Below are 12,186 nucleotides of genomic sequence, written 5' to 3'. Positions count from 1 at the left end.
AGAGTGGTGGGGTAGGTGGGGATCCTGTGGGGTCTACAGATCCTGAGGTATCAAGAAAAATTCATCCCTGCACCAAGTGGCGAGCAAAAATGTTCTTTATGCCAATTCTGGCGTTAAACGCCGGGCTGATGCCCATTTTTGGCGTTTAACGCCAGCTTCTTGCCCTTTCCTGGCATTTAACGCCAGTCTGGTGCCCCTTTCTGGCGTTAAACGCCCAGAATGGTGCCAGACTGGGCGTTAAACGCCCATTTGCTGCCCTTACTGGCGTTTAAACGCCAGCAAGGTTTTCCTCCAGGGTGTGCTGTTTTTCTTTCTGCTTTTCATTCTGTTTTTACTTTTTTAATTGATTTTGTGACTTCCCATGATCATCAACCTACAAAAAACATAAAATAACAAAGGAAAATAGATAAATATAACATTGGGTTGCCTCCCAACAAGCGCTTCTTTAATGTCAGTAGCTTGACAGTGGGCTCTCGTGGAGCCTTACAGATACTCAGAGCATTGTTGAAACTTCCCAACACCAAACTTAGAGTTTGAATGTGGGGGTTCAACACCAAACTTAGAAGTTGGTTGTGGCCTCCCAACACCAAACTTAGAGTTTGACTGTGGGGGCTCTGTTTGACTCTGTTTTGAGAGAAGCTCTTCATCCTTTCTCTCCATGGTTACAGAGGGATATCCTTGAGCCTTAAACACAAAGGATTCTTCATTCACTTGAATGATTAATTCTCCTCTGTCAACATCAATCACAGCCTTTGCTGTGGCTAGAAAGGGTCTGCCAAGGATGATGGATTCATCCATGCACTTTCCAGTCTCTAGGACTATGAAATCGGCAAGGATGTAATAGTCTTCAATCTTTACCAGAACATCCTCTACAAGCCCATAAGCTTGTTTTCTTGAATTATCTGCCATCTCTAGTGAGATTCTTGCAGCTTGTACCTCAAAGATCCCTAGCATCTCCATTACAGAGAGAGGCATGAGGTTTATACTTGACCCTAAGTCACACAGAGCCTTCTTAAAGGTCATGGTGCCTATGGTACAAAGTATTGAAAACTTCCCAGAATCTTGTCTCTTTTGAGGTACTTTCTACCTAGACAAGTCATCCAGTTCTTTGGTGAGCAAAGGAGGTTCGTTCTTCCAAGTCTCATTACCAAATAACTTGTCATTTAGCTTCATGATTGCTCCAAGGTATTTAGCAACTTGCTCTTCAGTGACATATTCATCCTCTTCAGAGGAAGAATACTCATCAGAGCTCATGAATGGCAGAAGTAAATCCAATGGAATCTCTATGGTCTCAATGTGAGCCTCAGATTCCCATGGTTCCTCATTAGGGAACTCATTGGAGGCCAGTGGACGTCCATTGAGGTCTTCCTCAGTGGCGATCACTGCCTCTTCCTCCTCTCCAAATTCGGCCATGTAGGTCATGCTAATGGCTTTGCATTCTCCTTTTGGATTCTCCTCTGTATTGCTTGGAAGAGTTCTAGGAGTGAGTTCAGTAACTTTCTTACTCAGCTATTCCACTTGTGCCTCCAAATTCCTAATGGAGGACCTTGTTTCAGTCATGAAACTTTGAGTGGTTTTGATTAGATCAGAGACCATGGTTGCTAAGTCAGAGTGGCTCTGCTTAGAATTCTCTGTCTGTTGCTGAGAAGATGATGGAAAAGGCTTGCCATTGCTAAACCTGTTTCTTCCACCATTATTGTTGTTGAAACCTTGTTGAGGTCTCTGTTGATCCTTCCATGAGAGATTTGGATGATTTCTCCATGAAGGATTATAGGTGTTTCCATAGGGTTCTCCCATGTAATTCACCTCTTCCATTGAAGGGTTCTCAGGATCATAAGCTTCTTCTTCAGATGAAGCGTCCTTAGTACTGCCTGGTGCAGCTTGCATTCCAGACAGACTTTGAGAAATCATATTGACTTGCTGAGTCAATATTTTGTTCTGAGCCAATATGGCATTCAGAGTATCAATCTCAAGAACTCCTTTTTTTTGATTCGTCCCATTGTTCACAGGATTCCTTTCAGAAGTGTACATGAATTGGTTATTTGCAACCATTTCAATGAGCTCTTGAGCTTCTGCAGGCGTCTTCTTCAGATGAAGAGATCCTCCAGCAGAGCTGTCCAATGACATCTTGAACAGTTCAGACAGACCATCATAGAAGATACCTATGATGCTCCATTTAGAAAGCATGTCAGAGGGACACTTTCTGATCAATTGTTTGTATCTTTCCCAAGCTTCATAGAGGGATTCACCTTCCTTCTGTCTGAAGGTTTAGACTTCCACTCTAAGCTTACTCAATTTTTGAGGTGGAAAGAACTTTGCCAAGAAGGCATTGACTAGCTTTTCCCAAGAGTTCATGCTTTCTTTAGGTTGTGAGTCCAACCATATCCTAGCTCTATCTCTTACAGCAAAAGAGAATAGCATAAGTCTGTAGACCTCAGGGTCAACCCCATTAGTCTTGACAGTGTCACAGATTTGCAAGAATTCAGCTAAAAACTGATGAGGATCTTCCAATAGAAGTCCATGAAACTTGCAATTCTGTTGCATTAGAGAAACTAATTGAGGCTTGAGCTCAAAGTTGTTTGCTCCAATGGCAGGGATAGAGATGCTTCTCCCATAGAAGTTGGGAGTAGGTGCAGTAAAGTCACCCAGCACCTTTCTTGCATTGTTGGCATTGTTGTTGTTTTCGGCTGCCATGGATTCTTCTTCTTTGAAGATTTCTGTTAGGTCCTTTACAGAGAGTTGTGCTTTAGCTTCTCTTAGCTTTTGCTTCAAGGTCCTTTCAGGTTCAGGGTCAGCCTCAATAAGAATGCTTTTGTCTTTGCTCCTGCTCATATGAAAGAGAAGAAAACAAGAAAATATGGAATCCTCTATGTCACAGTATAGAGATTCCTTGAGGTGTCAGAGGAATAGAAAAATAGAAGGAAGAGGTAGAAGAATTCGAACTTATCAAGAAAGATGGAGTTCGAATTGTGCATTGAGGAGGAGTATTAGTCCATAAATAGAAGGATGTGAGAAGAGGGAAAGAAATTTTCGAAAATAAATTAAAAAGATTTTAAAAACATTTTGAAAAATACTAATTGATTTTCGAAAACTAAGAGTGGAAAAGAAATCAAGTGATTTTTGAAAAAGATTTTGAAATTAGAAATAAAAAAGATATGATTGAAAACTATTTTGAAAAAGATGTGATTAAAAAGATATGATTGAAAAGTTATGGTTTTAAAAAGATATGATTGAGAAGATATGATTTGAAAAATAATTTAAAAAGATTTGATTTTGAAAATTAATGACTTGGCTAACAAGAAAAGATATGATTCAAACATTAAACATTTTTCAACAGAAAAGGCAACATACTTAAAATGTTGAATCAAATCATTAATTGTTAGTAAGTATCTTTGAAAAAGAAAGAAATTGATTTTGAAAATATATGATTGAAAAGATATGATTTGAAAAAGATTTGATTTTGAAAAAAATTTTGAAAACTTGAAAAAAATTTGCATTAAAAACAAAATCTTCCCTCTTGTGCCATCCTGGCGTTAAACGCCCAGAATGGTATACATTCTGGCGTTTAACGCCCAAAATGCTACCCTTTTGGGCGTTAAATGCCCAGCCAGGTACCCTGGCTGGTGTTTAAACGCCAATTTTCCTTCTTCACTGGGCGTTTTGAACGCCTAGCTTTTTCTGTGTAATTTCTCTGCTGTATGTTCTGAATCTTCAATTCTCTATATTATTGACTTGAAAAGACACAAATTAAAAATTTTTGGATTTTTAATAATGAGACTAAGATCAAATAAACAATGCATGCAAGACACCAAACTTAGAAGTTTGTATACTATTGGCACTAACAAAATGAGAATGCATACGAGAAATAACAAAACACTCAAGACAAGAGAATTTAAAGATCAGAACAAGGAAATCATCAAGAACAACTTGAAGTTCAATTAAGACACATAAATGAATTCGAAAAATGCAAGAAGAATAGAAACATGCAATTGACACCAAACTTAAAATGAGACACTAGACTCAACAAGAAACATAAAATATTTTTTGGTTTTTATGATTTTGTAAATTTTTTTGGATTTTTTCGAAAATTGAAAGAAAATAAGGATATCAAAATTCTTAATGAGAATTCCAGGAATCATGCAATGTTAGTCTAAATCTTTAGTCTAAAGGAATTAGACATGGCTAGCCAAGCTTCAGCAGGACATTGCATTCAAGAGCGAAATTGATGAGAATCAATCAGCTTTGGTGATGATAAGAACATCACCTTGAAACACTAGAATTCATTCTTAAGAACTCTGAAGAAAAATACCTAAGCTAAGCAACAAGATGAACCGTCAGTTGTCCAAACTCAAACAATCCCCGGCAACGGCGCCAAAAACTTGGTGCACAAAATTGTGATCATCAATGGCGCCATCAACATGGTACGCTCAATTGAAATCTCAACTCTTTATCATAACTTCGCACAACTAACTAGCAAGTGCACTGGGTCGTCCAAGTAATAAACCTTACGTGAGTAAGAGTCGATCCCACGGAGATTGTTGGTATAAAGCAAGCTATGGTCATCTTGTAAATCTCAGTCAGGCGGATTCAAATGGTTATGGATGATTTATGAATAAAACATAAAATAAAGATAGAGATACTTATGTAATTCATTGGTGAGAATTTCAGATAAGCATATGGAGATGCTTTGTCCCTTCCGTCTCTCTGCTTTCCTACTATCTTCTTCCAATCCTTCTTACTCCTTTCCATGGCAAGCTGTATGTTGGGCATCACCGTTGTCAGTGGCTACAGTCCCGTCCTCTCAGTGAAAATGTTCAACGCGCTCTGTCACAGCATGGCTATTCAGCTGTCGGTTCTCGATCATGTCGGAATAGAATCCAGTGATTCTTTTGCGTCTGTCACTAACGCCCCACAATCGCGAGTTTGAAGCTCGTCACAGTCATTCAATCCTTGAATCCTACTCAGAATACCACAGACAAGGTTTAGACCTTCCAGATTCTCTTGAATGCCGCCATCAATTCTAGCTTATACCACGAAGATTCCGATTAAGGGATCCAAGAGATATCCACTCAATCTAAGGTAGAACGGAGGTGGTTGTCAGGCACACGTTCATAGGTGAGAATGATGATGAGTGTTACGGATCATCACATTCATCAAGTTGAGGAACAAGTGATATCTTAGAACAAGAATAAGCTGAATTGAATAGAAGAACAATAGTAATTGCATTAATACTCGAGGTATAGCAGAACTCCACACCTTAATCTATAGTGTGTAGAAACTCCACCGTTGAAAATACATAAGAACAAGGTCTAGGCATGGCCGAATGGCCAGCCTCCCAATGATCTAAGATAGCATAAGACTACTCAAAGATAGCTACCCAGATGATCTAAGAACTAGACGTCCAAAGATGAAATTACAATAGCAAAAGGTCCTATTTGTAGAGAACTAGTAGCTTAGGGTTTACAAAGATGAGTAAATGACATAAAAATCCATTTCCGGGCCCACTTGGTGTGTGCTTGGGCTGAGCATTGAAGCTTTCATGTGTAGAGACTTTTCTTGGAGTTAAACGCCAGCTTTTGTGCCAGTTTGGGCGTTTAACTCCCATTCTTGTGCCAGTTCCGGCGTTTAACGCCGGGCAGTTTTGAGCTGATTTGGAACGCCAGTTTGGACCATTAAATCTCGGGCAAAGTATGAATTATTATACATTGCTGAAAAGCCCAGGATGTCTACTTTCCAACGCAATTGAGAGCGCGCCAATGGGGCTTCTGTAGCTCCAGAAAATCCACTTCGAGTGCAGGGAGGTCAGAATCCAACAGCATCTGCAGTCCTTTTCAGCCTCTGAATCAGATTTTTGCTCCAGTCCCTCAATTTCAGCCAGAAAATACCTGAAATCACAGAAAAACACACAAACTCATAGTAAAGTCCAGAAAAGTGAATTTTAACTAAAAACTAATAAAAATATAATAAAAACTAACTAAAACATACTAAAAACATACTAAAAACAATGCCAAAAAGCGTACAAATTATCCGCTCATCAGTGATGCTAACATGAAGGAATTTAATATTTTAATAATATTTACTAAAATTAAACAAAAGTCCGTTCATTTAATATTAAACGGAGCCTGCTAGTATTCTTTTCACCTATTAGTTTCAACAAATAAGTTTGAGGGTTTACTTCACTCGGCGTGGCTTTGTATCCATTGTTTGCCTCACAGATAGAGAAGGAGCAGTCCTCTTTCACAGTGAGCGATCCCCACCATAAATTATAACTAAGCGCAATATCCATGGCCACCGGAAAGTACAGGCTCTACGCTGTTCGGAGGGGAAAAAATCCTGGCATCTATACGTCTTGGGAGGATTGTAAAGAAGAAGTTAATGGGTTTAAAGATGTAGAATTCAAGGGTTTTCGCCTCCTGCGAGACGCCAAGGCTTGGTTGGGATTGGTAGATCCACCATTGTCGCCACCCCCACTTCTGAAACTTCATTCTGGAGTGCATCCTCGGACGGGGCTGCTCGAGCAACCGTTCTCTTTATTCACACACTTCAACGGCATGCAAGTTGGCCCAACATTGGGAGAGTCATCACAGAAATCATTCGTTCCTTGTTCTCAGACACCACTAGGTAGGGGTCAAGTTCTGGTAGGTTTACACCTAGGGTTTTTTTCTTTTATTTCGATTCACATTAATAAACAAGTTGAATGAGTTTGGGTGTTTGTCATGGTCATCGTTGTCCAGGAGCGAATACTGTTCCAGAAACTAGTTCAACTCAGTTTGTACTGGTTGAAGATATGGAGGTGTATCTCATTCGCATGTGTTGCCAACTGAAGCTTGATTATCCAGTCTTCAATAGGCGTGAGTTTTTTTCTGACAGTGGGGAGTTGCTTCATGGCTATTGGGTGACACTGCAATCCCAACAGCACAATGTTAACTGGATTGTTGAGGGTGGGTTCTCCTCTGATGAGCAGAACACAAGGCAGGACTTGTCATTCAAAATGTTGGGAAAGGTGTTATCTTTGCTCGGGAAGGAAATCCACGATTACAACTACAGGATCGTGGCAGGCTTGAGAGCTCGGGTTGAGGAACTGGAATGGCAACTATCAACACCCGTATACCAGTGAATCTGGGATCTCAAACAGGAGAACCAAAACCTTAAGTCTGATCTTGAGAAGTATAACGAGTTATTTGAGTGTTGAATCGAGGGTTGACAATGTTAGCAACTTTCTATGTTCACAGTTTAGCAGTGTGTTGTTAATTCTTGGTCGTTTTTGTTTGTTCCTGTTTACTAGTTAATCCTGTTTACGTTTGCATGTTGTTAACGTTGACGGTGTTGTTGTAACATGGTGGACGGTTCTGGGTCTAATTATGAAAATGTAAAGGTTAATTACACATTTTACGGTCGTCCGTTCCGTGTTATACATTTACTCAAATTTAATTTGTGTAACTTCACTATGGTAAACTTAGGCATTCTAAAGCAAAAATAGGAACTTTGGCCTACGTCCCGCAATAATTATTGTATTTAACTTACCAACGACATACACAATCGTATCAACTGCTGTGTAAGCACAAAATTTTGTAGAACTAGCGACGTTGGGGTTAGCGGCCATGGAACTCCTTCTTTTAAGCGCAGCTGTTAACTTAATTTTTTTTAATTATTTGAATTAGTTTTCCAGTGATAAACTAGGGTGTAGTCTATTGCCACTGCTATAGGGTATCATTTACCTATTTCATGAGAAGGAAGGTGTAGCTTCTCCTCTCTTGTCAAAGAGAAATGAATACGTGTGCAGATGTGGTGGGAAAATTTTGATGTGTGGTTGGATAAAGATAGAGGAAACCCTAAATTGCATTTGACGTCAGGGTGAGTCTTGACTAAGTTTTTCCTGTGCTGCATTTTCCCACAGGATAAATACGCGTACACAAAGGATGACATTAGGCCGATTAGGCCAGAACACCAAAAAATCCCAACAATAGAAAACCATAACCTGGGGTTCGCTCCGCATTATAATACACGTTATGGGCCGAGATTGACTAGATTAGGTGACTACAGTTAACAGTGGCCTTCTGTTTGAGTAGCCACACGTGTGTCATATTTAGGGACTGCAATGTAAAAGTGAATTGTGTTAAGCGCACTAGTAACCTTACCCATTGTAACCCCATTCTATTGTAGTAATCCTCGTACTGTTCACAATGGAGTTAGACAAAGAGGAAAGCGTCGAGGATGTTGTAAAGCGGCGAAGGAGAACATCCAAGGATGAATCATTGGAGCGGGTAACCACCGTTGATGATGCAGTCAGCGGTGTCGACGATCAAAAACAGGTATCATTTAGTTGTTCTTTTTCAGCAAAAGCTTGGTTTATTTTTCCTGTGTTTCTTCTACGATTTAGTCTAACTTGCAAACGGAAACGCTGACACGCTTCCCTTTAACCGTCATTGTTCAGAAACAGTTAACCAGAGATGACATGATTTTGGGGATCCTGAAGACACAAACAAACCAAATACAAGCCCTAACCACAGTCATGGCACAACACGGTAGGGTGCTGGAACTTCTCACATCTCTGAATGTACCTCCTGCTGGTGACAACAAACCGATCATGGACTTGAACCTAAACTTGCATCCTTCTGGAGGAGTGCACATTTACCCAAGCGATGGACCACTTCAGGAAACGGTGAAAGCGGTAGCTAACACCGGGACGCTTCTGAGTGAACCTCCGACACACCAACAGTGTCCTCTACCAAAACTAGAGGATGTTATACGAGGTATATCGGCCCCACCGCGTAGAAGGATGGCCGGGGTCAATAAGGGAGCAGCCGGGACTCCTCCACCAGCACCACAAGTCAACTTACAGGTTTGTAGTCTTCCAACCGGATTTTATTTTCAGGTTATTGTTGCCTTATTTTTTTAAATAAATTCTTCGTGGTTTTAATATACATATATACACGTATATATTTTCTTCATGTCAGAGAATGCTGTCCTTTAAATATGAAGGGGAAACCTCAGACGAACTCATTAGGTCGGAGGAGACTCCGAAGGTACATAAATAACTGGGTGAAAACCCTGAATAGCCATTCTGTTGTATTTTTGGGGTCAACTTGATGACTTTTCTCAAAGTTTTGTTTTTGGCCAAGACAAACAATTTTTTTTCTTATTGGTTGGACAACAAATGTTTGGGTTCATTACTTTTTCATGGGTCGGCATACAGGGTAACTCGGAATTCATTTTTTTTGTATGCAGCCCAATATTTGCATGCTGAATTTGGTAAACATAATGTGTCACGGCCTAGTACTGTTCACAATTGGGAGGTTTTATGTTTTATCAGGAACTGTTTTTCTTTTGTTATGCAAATATGATCACCTTCGAACCGTTAGGTCTACTCTTAAGGTTTTAATCGTGTTGGGCCTGGGCCCTAAGAATTTTAAGAAATTTAATTTCTTCGATTCTAACAACTTCATGGATAAGCAGTGCTTGGACCTCTCATTCTGGCCCCCGCCAGGGATGCAATTCGTTGGCCACGAACTGGCTGTTGCGGCCTACATCTTTACCAATGGCCTACAACCGAGGTGAGCAGTTACCTTTTCAGGTTATCTTGTTTAGTAGTGTAGAATTATTTTTTTGGTTGTAAACTATCCTTACCACTGACGGCTGTTCCTTTATTAATTTATGGCAAACTGGCAGCGAAATCTCGATGGAGGATGAACATTGCACTGGGAATCGAGAGGCCCTTTGGACATTACGCCTTGGAGAGGAGGTTGTCGACGACGTAAGTGCGTTGATTTTTTGTTTTTGTCGTAGCGTTGCTACATTTCTTCTCAATATATCCTTCAATTGTTTGCGCTTAAATTTTCCAACAACTAGGTTATCAACCTTGTCGTGGCAATGGTTTCGTCGAATAAGGCTGACGAACAAAAGTGGTGTCTTCCTACCACGTTTGCGGTGAGTTTGTTACCCGGTTAAGTTTTATTTCTGCGAAAGGTTGACTCATCTCCATTGGATATTAAACTGCTTCATGATGTTGTTGTTGCAAATGATGTTTTTCGCAGCAAATAGCCATGAGCCCAGCCCACCATTGCAAGTCAACCCTGAATTACATCGATGCTAAGTACACGAGTTTTGCCGACAATCTACTGAAGGTGAGCCTTCTCACACCATAAACATTTACTTACCGTTTAAATGGTCATCATATTTACAATCTCAGTTGCTAGTGTCCGTGTTGGTGCAGATTTATGTTCCTCTCCACATGGGACACTACTGGTATTTGATGATTGTTGACATGTGGGATCAGAATTTGATTTATCTGGACTCATTAAAGTCCAGCGACGAGCAACAGGCTCGAATAGACCAAATGCTTGAAGTTGTACATTCCTCTCACCAATGATTGTCGTCTAACCATGCAGTGGTTTTGTTGAAATTTTTAATATTTTTTAATCTCCTTTGCTTCTACGTCATGTACATATTTTTCAATGACCTGATTGGCAGAACAACAACAAACTAAACTTGTTCCCCAGGGCTGTATAATTTTTAAGATTCATCCCGTACATGGTGCTAACAATATGTATCTCACTTATCATGGTAGGCTCGTTTACTTGATGTATTGTTATCTGACATGTCGGCATACGAGTGTAAGACGACTGTCCTGAAGTGTATATCAAAATTTAGGATCCATAAGCCACACATTTCTCAACAGGCTGCGGACTCATATGTTATGAACTCTTTGAACCATTCCTTTCTGCCGTGATAACTATTTTGATTATAAAGTGCCTTTTTGTGTATGCAGCATGGACTGTGGAGTTTGGGTTGCATATTGGATGATCCAATATAATTTGTGGGCATCGTATGACCTTCAGGTAAGATAATTAAATGGTTCAGGGCATGGTGTAAATCATGAACATGATTTAGGTTGCAGTTCATGTGCATGTGATGAATATATATATGTTACCATTGTGCCTTGTCGTTTCAGGAGGTCAACGACTCCACTAGAATGACCATCTCTGTTGTTCTAGTTATGGGTGACCACAACTGATGAGCGGATAATTTGTACGCTTTTTGGCATTGTTTTTAGTATGTTTTTAGTATGTTTTAGTTAGTTTTTATTATATTTTTATTAGTTTAGTTAAAATTCACTTTTCTGGACTTTACTATGAGTTTGTGTATTTTTCTGTGATTTCAGGTATTTTCTGGCTGAAATTGAGGGACTTGAGCAAAAATCTGATTCAGAGACTGAAAAGGACTGCAGATGCTGTTGGATTCTGACCTCCCTGCACTCGAAGTGGATTTTCTGGAGCTATAGAAGCCCAATTAGCGCGCTCTCAACGGCGTTGGAAAGTAGACATCCTGGGCTTTCCAGAAATGTATAATAGTCTATACTTTGCCCGAGATTTGATGGCCCAAACCGGCGTTCCAAATCAGCTCAAAACTGCCCGGCGTTAAACGCCGGAACTGGCACAAGAATGGGAGTTAAACGCCCAAACTGGCACAAAAGCTGGCGTTTAACTCCAAGAAGAGTCTCTACACGAAAATGCTTCAATGCTCAGCCCAAGCACACACCAAGTGGGCCCGGAAGTGGATTTTTCTGTCATTTACTCATTTCTGTAAACCTTAGGCTACTAGTTCTTTATAAATAAGACCTTTTGCTATTGTATTTTCATCTTGGTAGCTATCTTTAAGTAGTTTTATGCTATTTTAGATCATTGGGAGGCTGGCCATTCGGCCATGCCTAGACCTTGTTCTTATGTATTTTCAACGGTGGAGTTTCTACACACCATAGATTAAGGTGTGGAGCTCTGCTGTACCTCGAGTATTAATGCAATTACTATTGTTCTTCTATTCAATTCAGCTTGTTCTTATTCCAAGATATTCATTCGCACTCAAGAACTTGATGAATGTGATGATTATGTGACGCTCATCATCATTCTCACATATGAACGCGTGCCTGACAACCACTCCCGTTCTACAAGCAAACAAGGCTTGAATGTCTATCTCTTGGATTCTTTAATCAGAATCTTCGTGGTATAAGCTAGAATTGATGGCGGCATTCAAGAGAATCCGAAAGGTCTAAACCTTGTCTGTGGTATTCTGAGTAGGATTCAATGATTGAATGACTGTGACGAGCTTCAAACTCCTGAAGGCTGGGCGTTAGTGACAGACGCAAAAGAATCAATGGATTCTATTCCAGCCTGATTGAGAACCGACAGA

At 40.1% G+C, this 12,186-nt stretch overlaps 1 non-coding gene across 1 annotated transcript; it reads left to right on the top strand.

Annotated features, from left to right (window-relative positions):
* Window positions 1-2,181: 2,181 nt before the first annotated feature.
* LOC130952147 (small nucleolar RNA R71) lies at window positions 2,182-2,289 on the top strand. The gene has a single exon (XR_009074327.1). It is a non-coding gene; the product is annotated as a small nucleolar RNA R71 (small nucleolar RNA).
* The last annotated feature ends 9,897 nt before the right edge of the window (window positions 2,290-12,186 follow it).

The sequence above is a fragment of the Arachis stenosperma genome, chromosome 9 (genome assembly GCF_014773155.1).
Source record: "Arachis stenosperma cultivar V10309 chromosome 9, arast.V10309.gnm1.PFL2, whole genome shotgun sequence".
Taxonomy (NCBI): Eukaryota; Viridiplantae; Streptophyta; class Magnoliopsida; order Fabales; family Fabaceae; genus Arachis; species Arachis stenosperma.
This window is presented reverse-complemented; position numbering and strand designations above follow the sequence as displayed.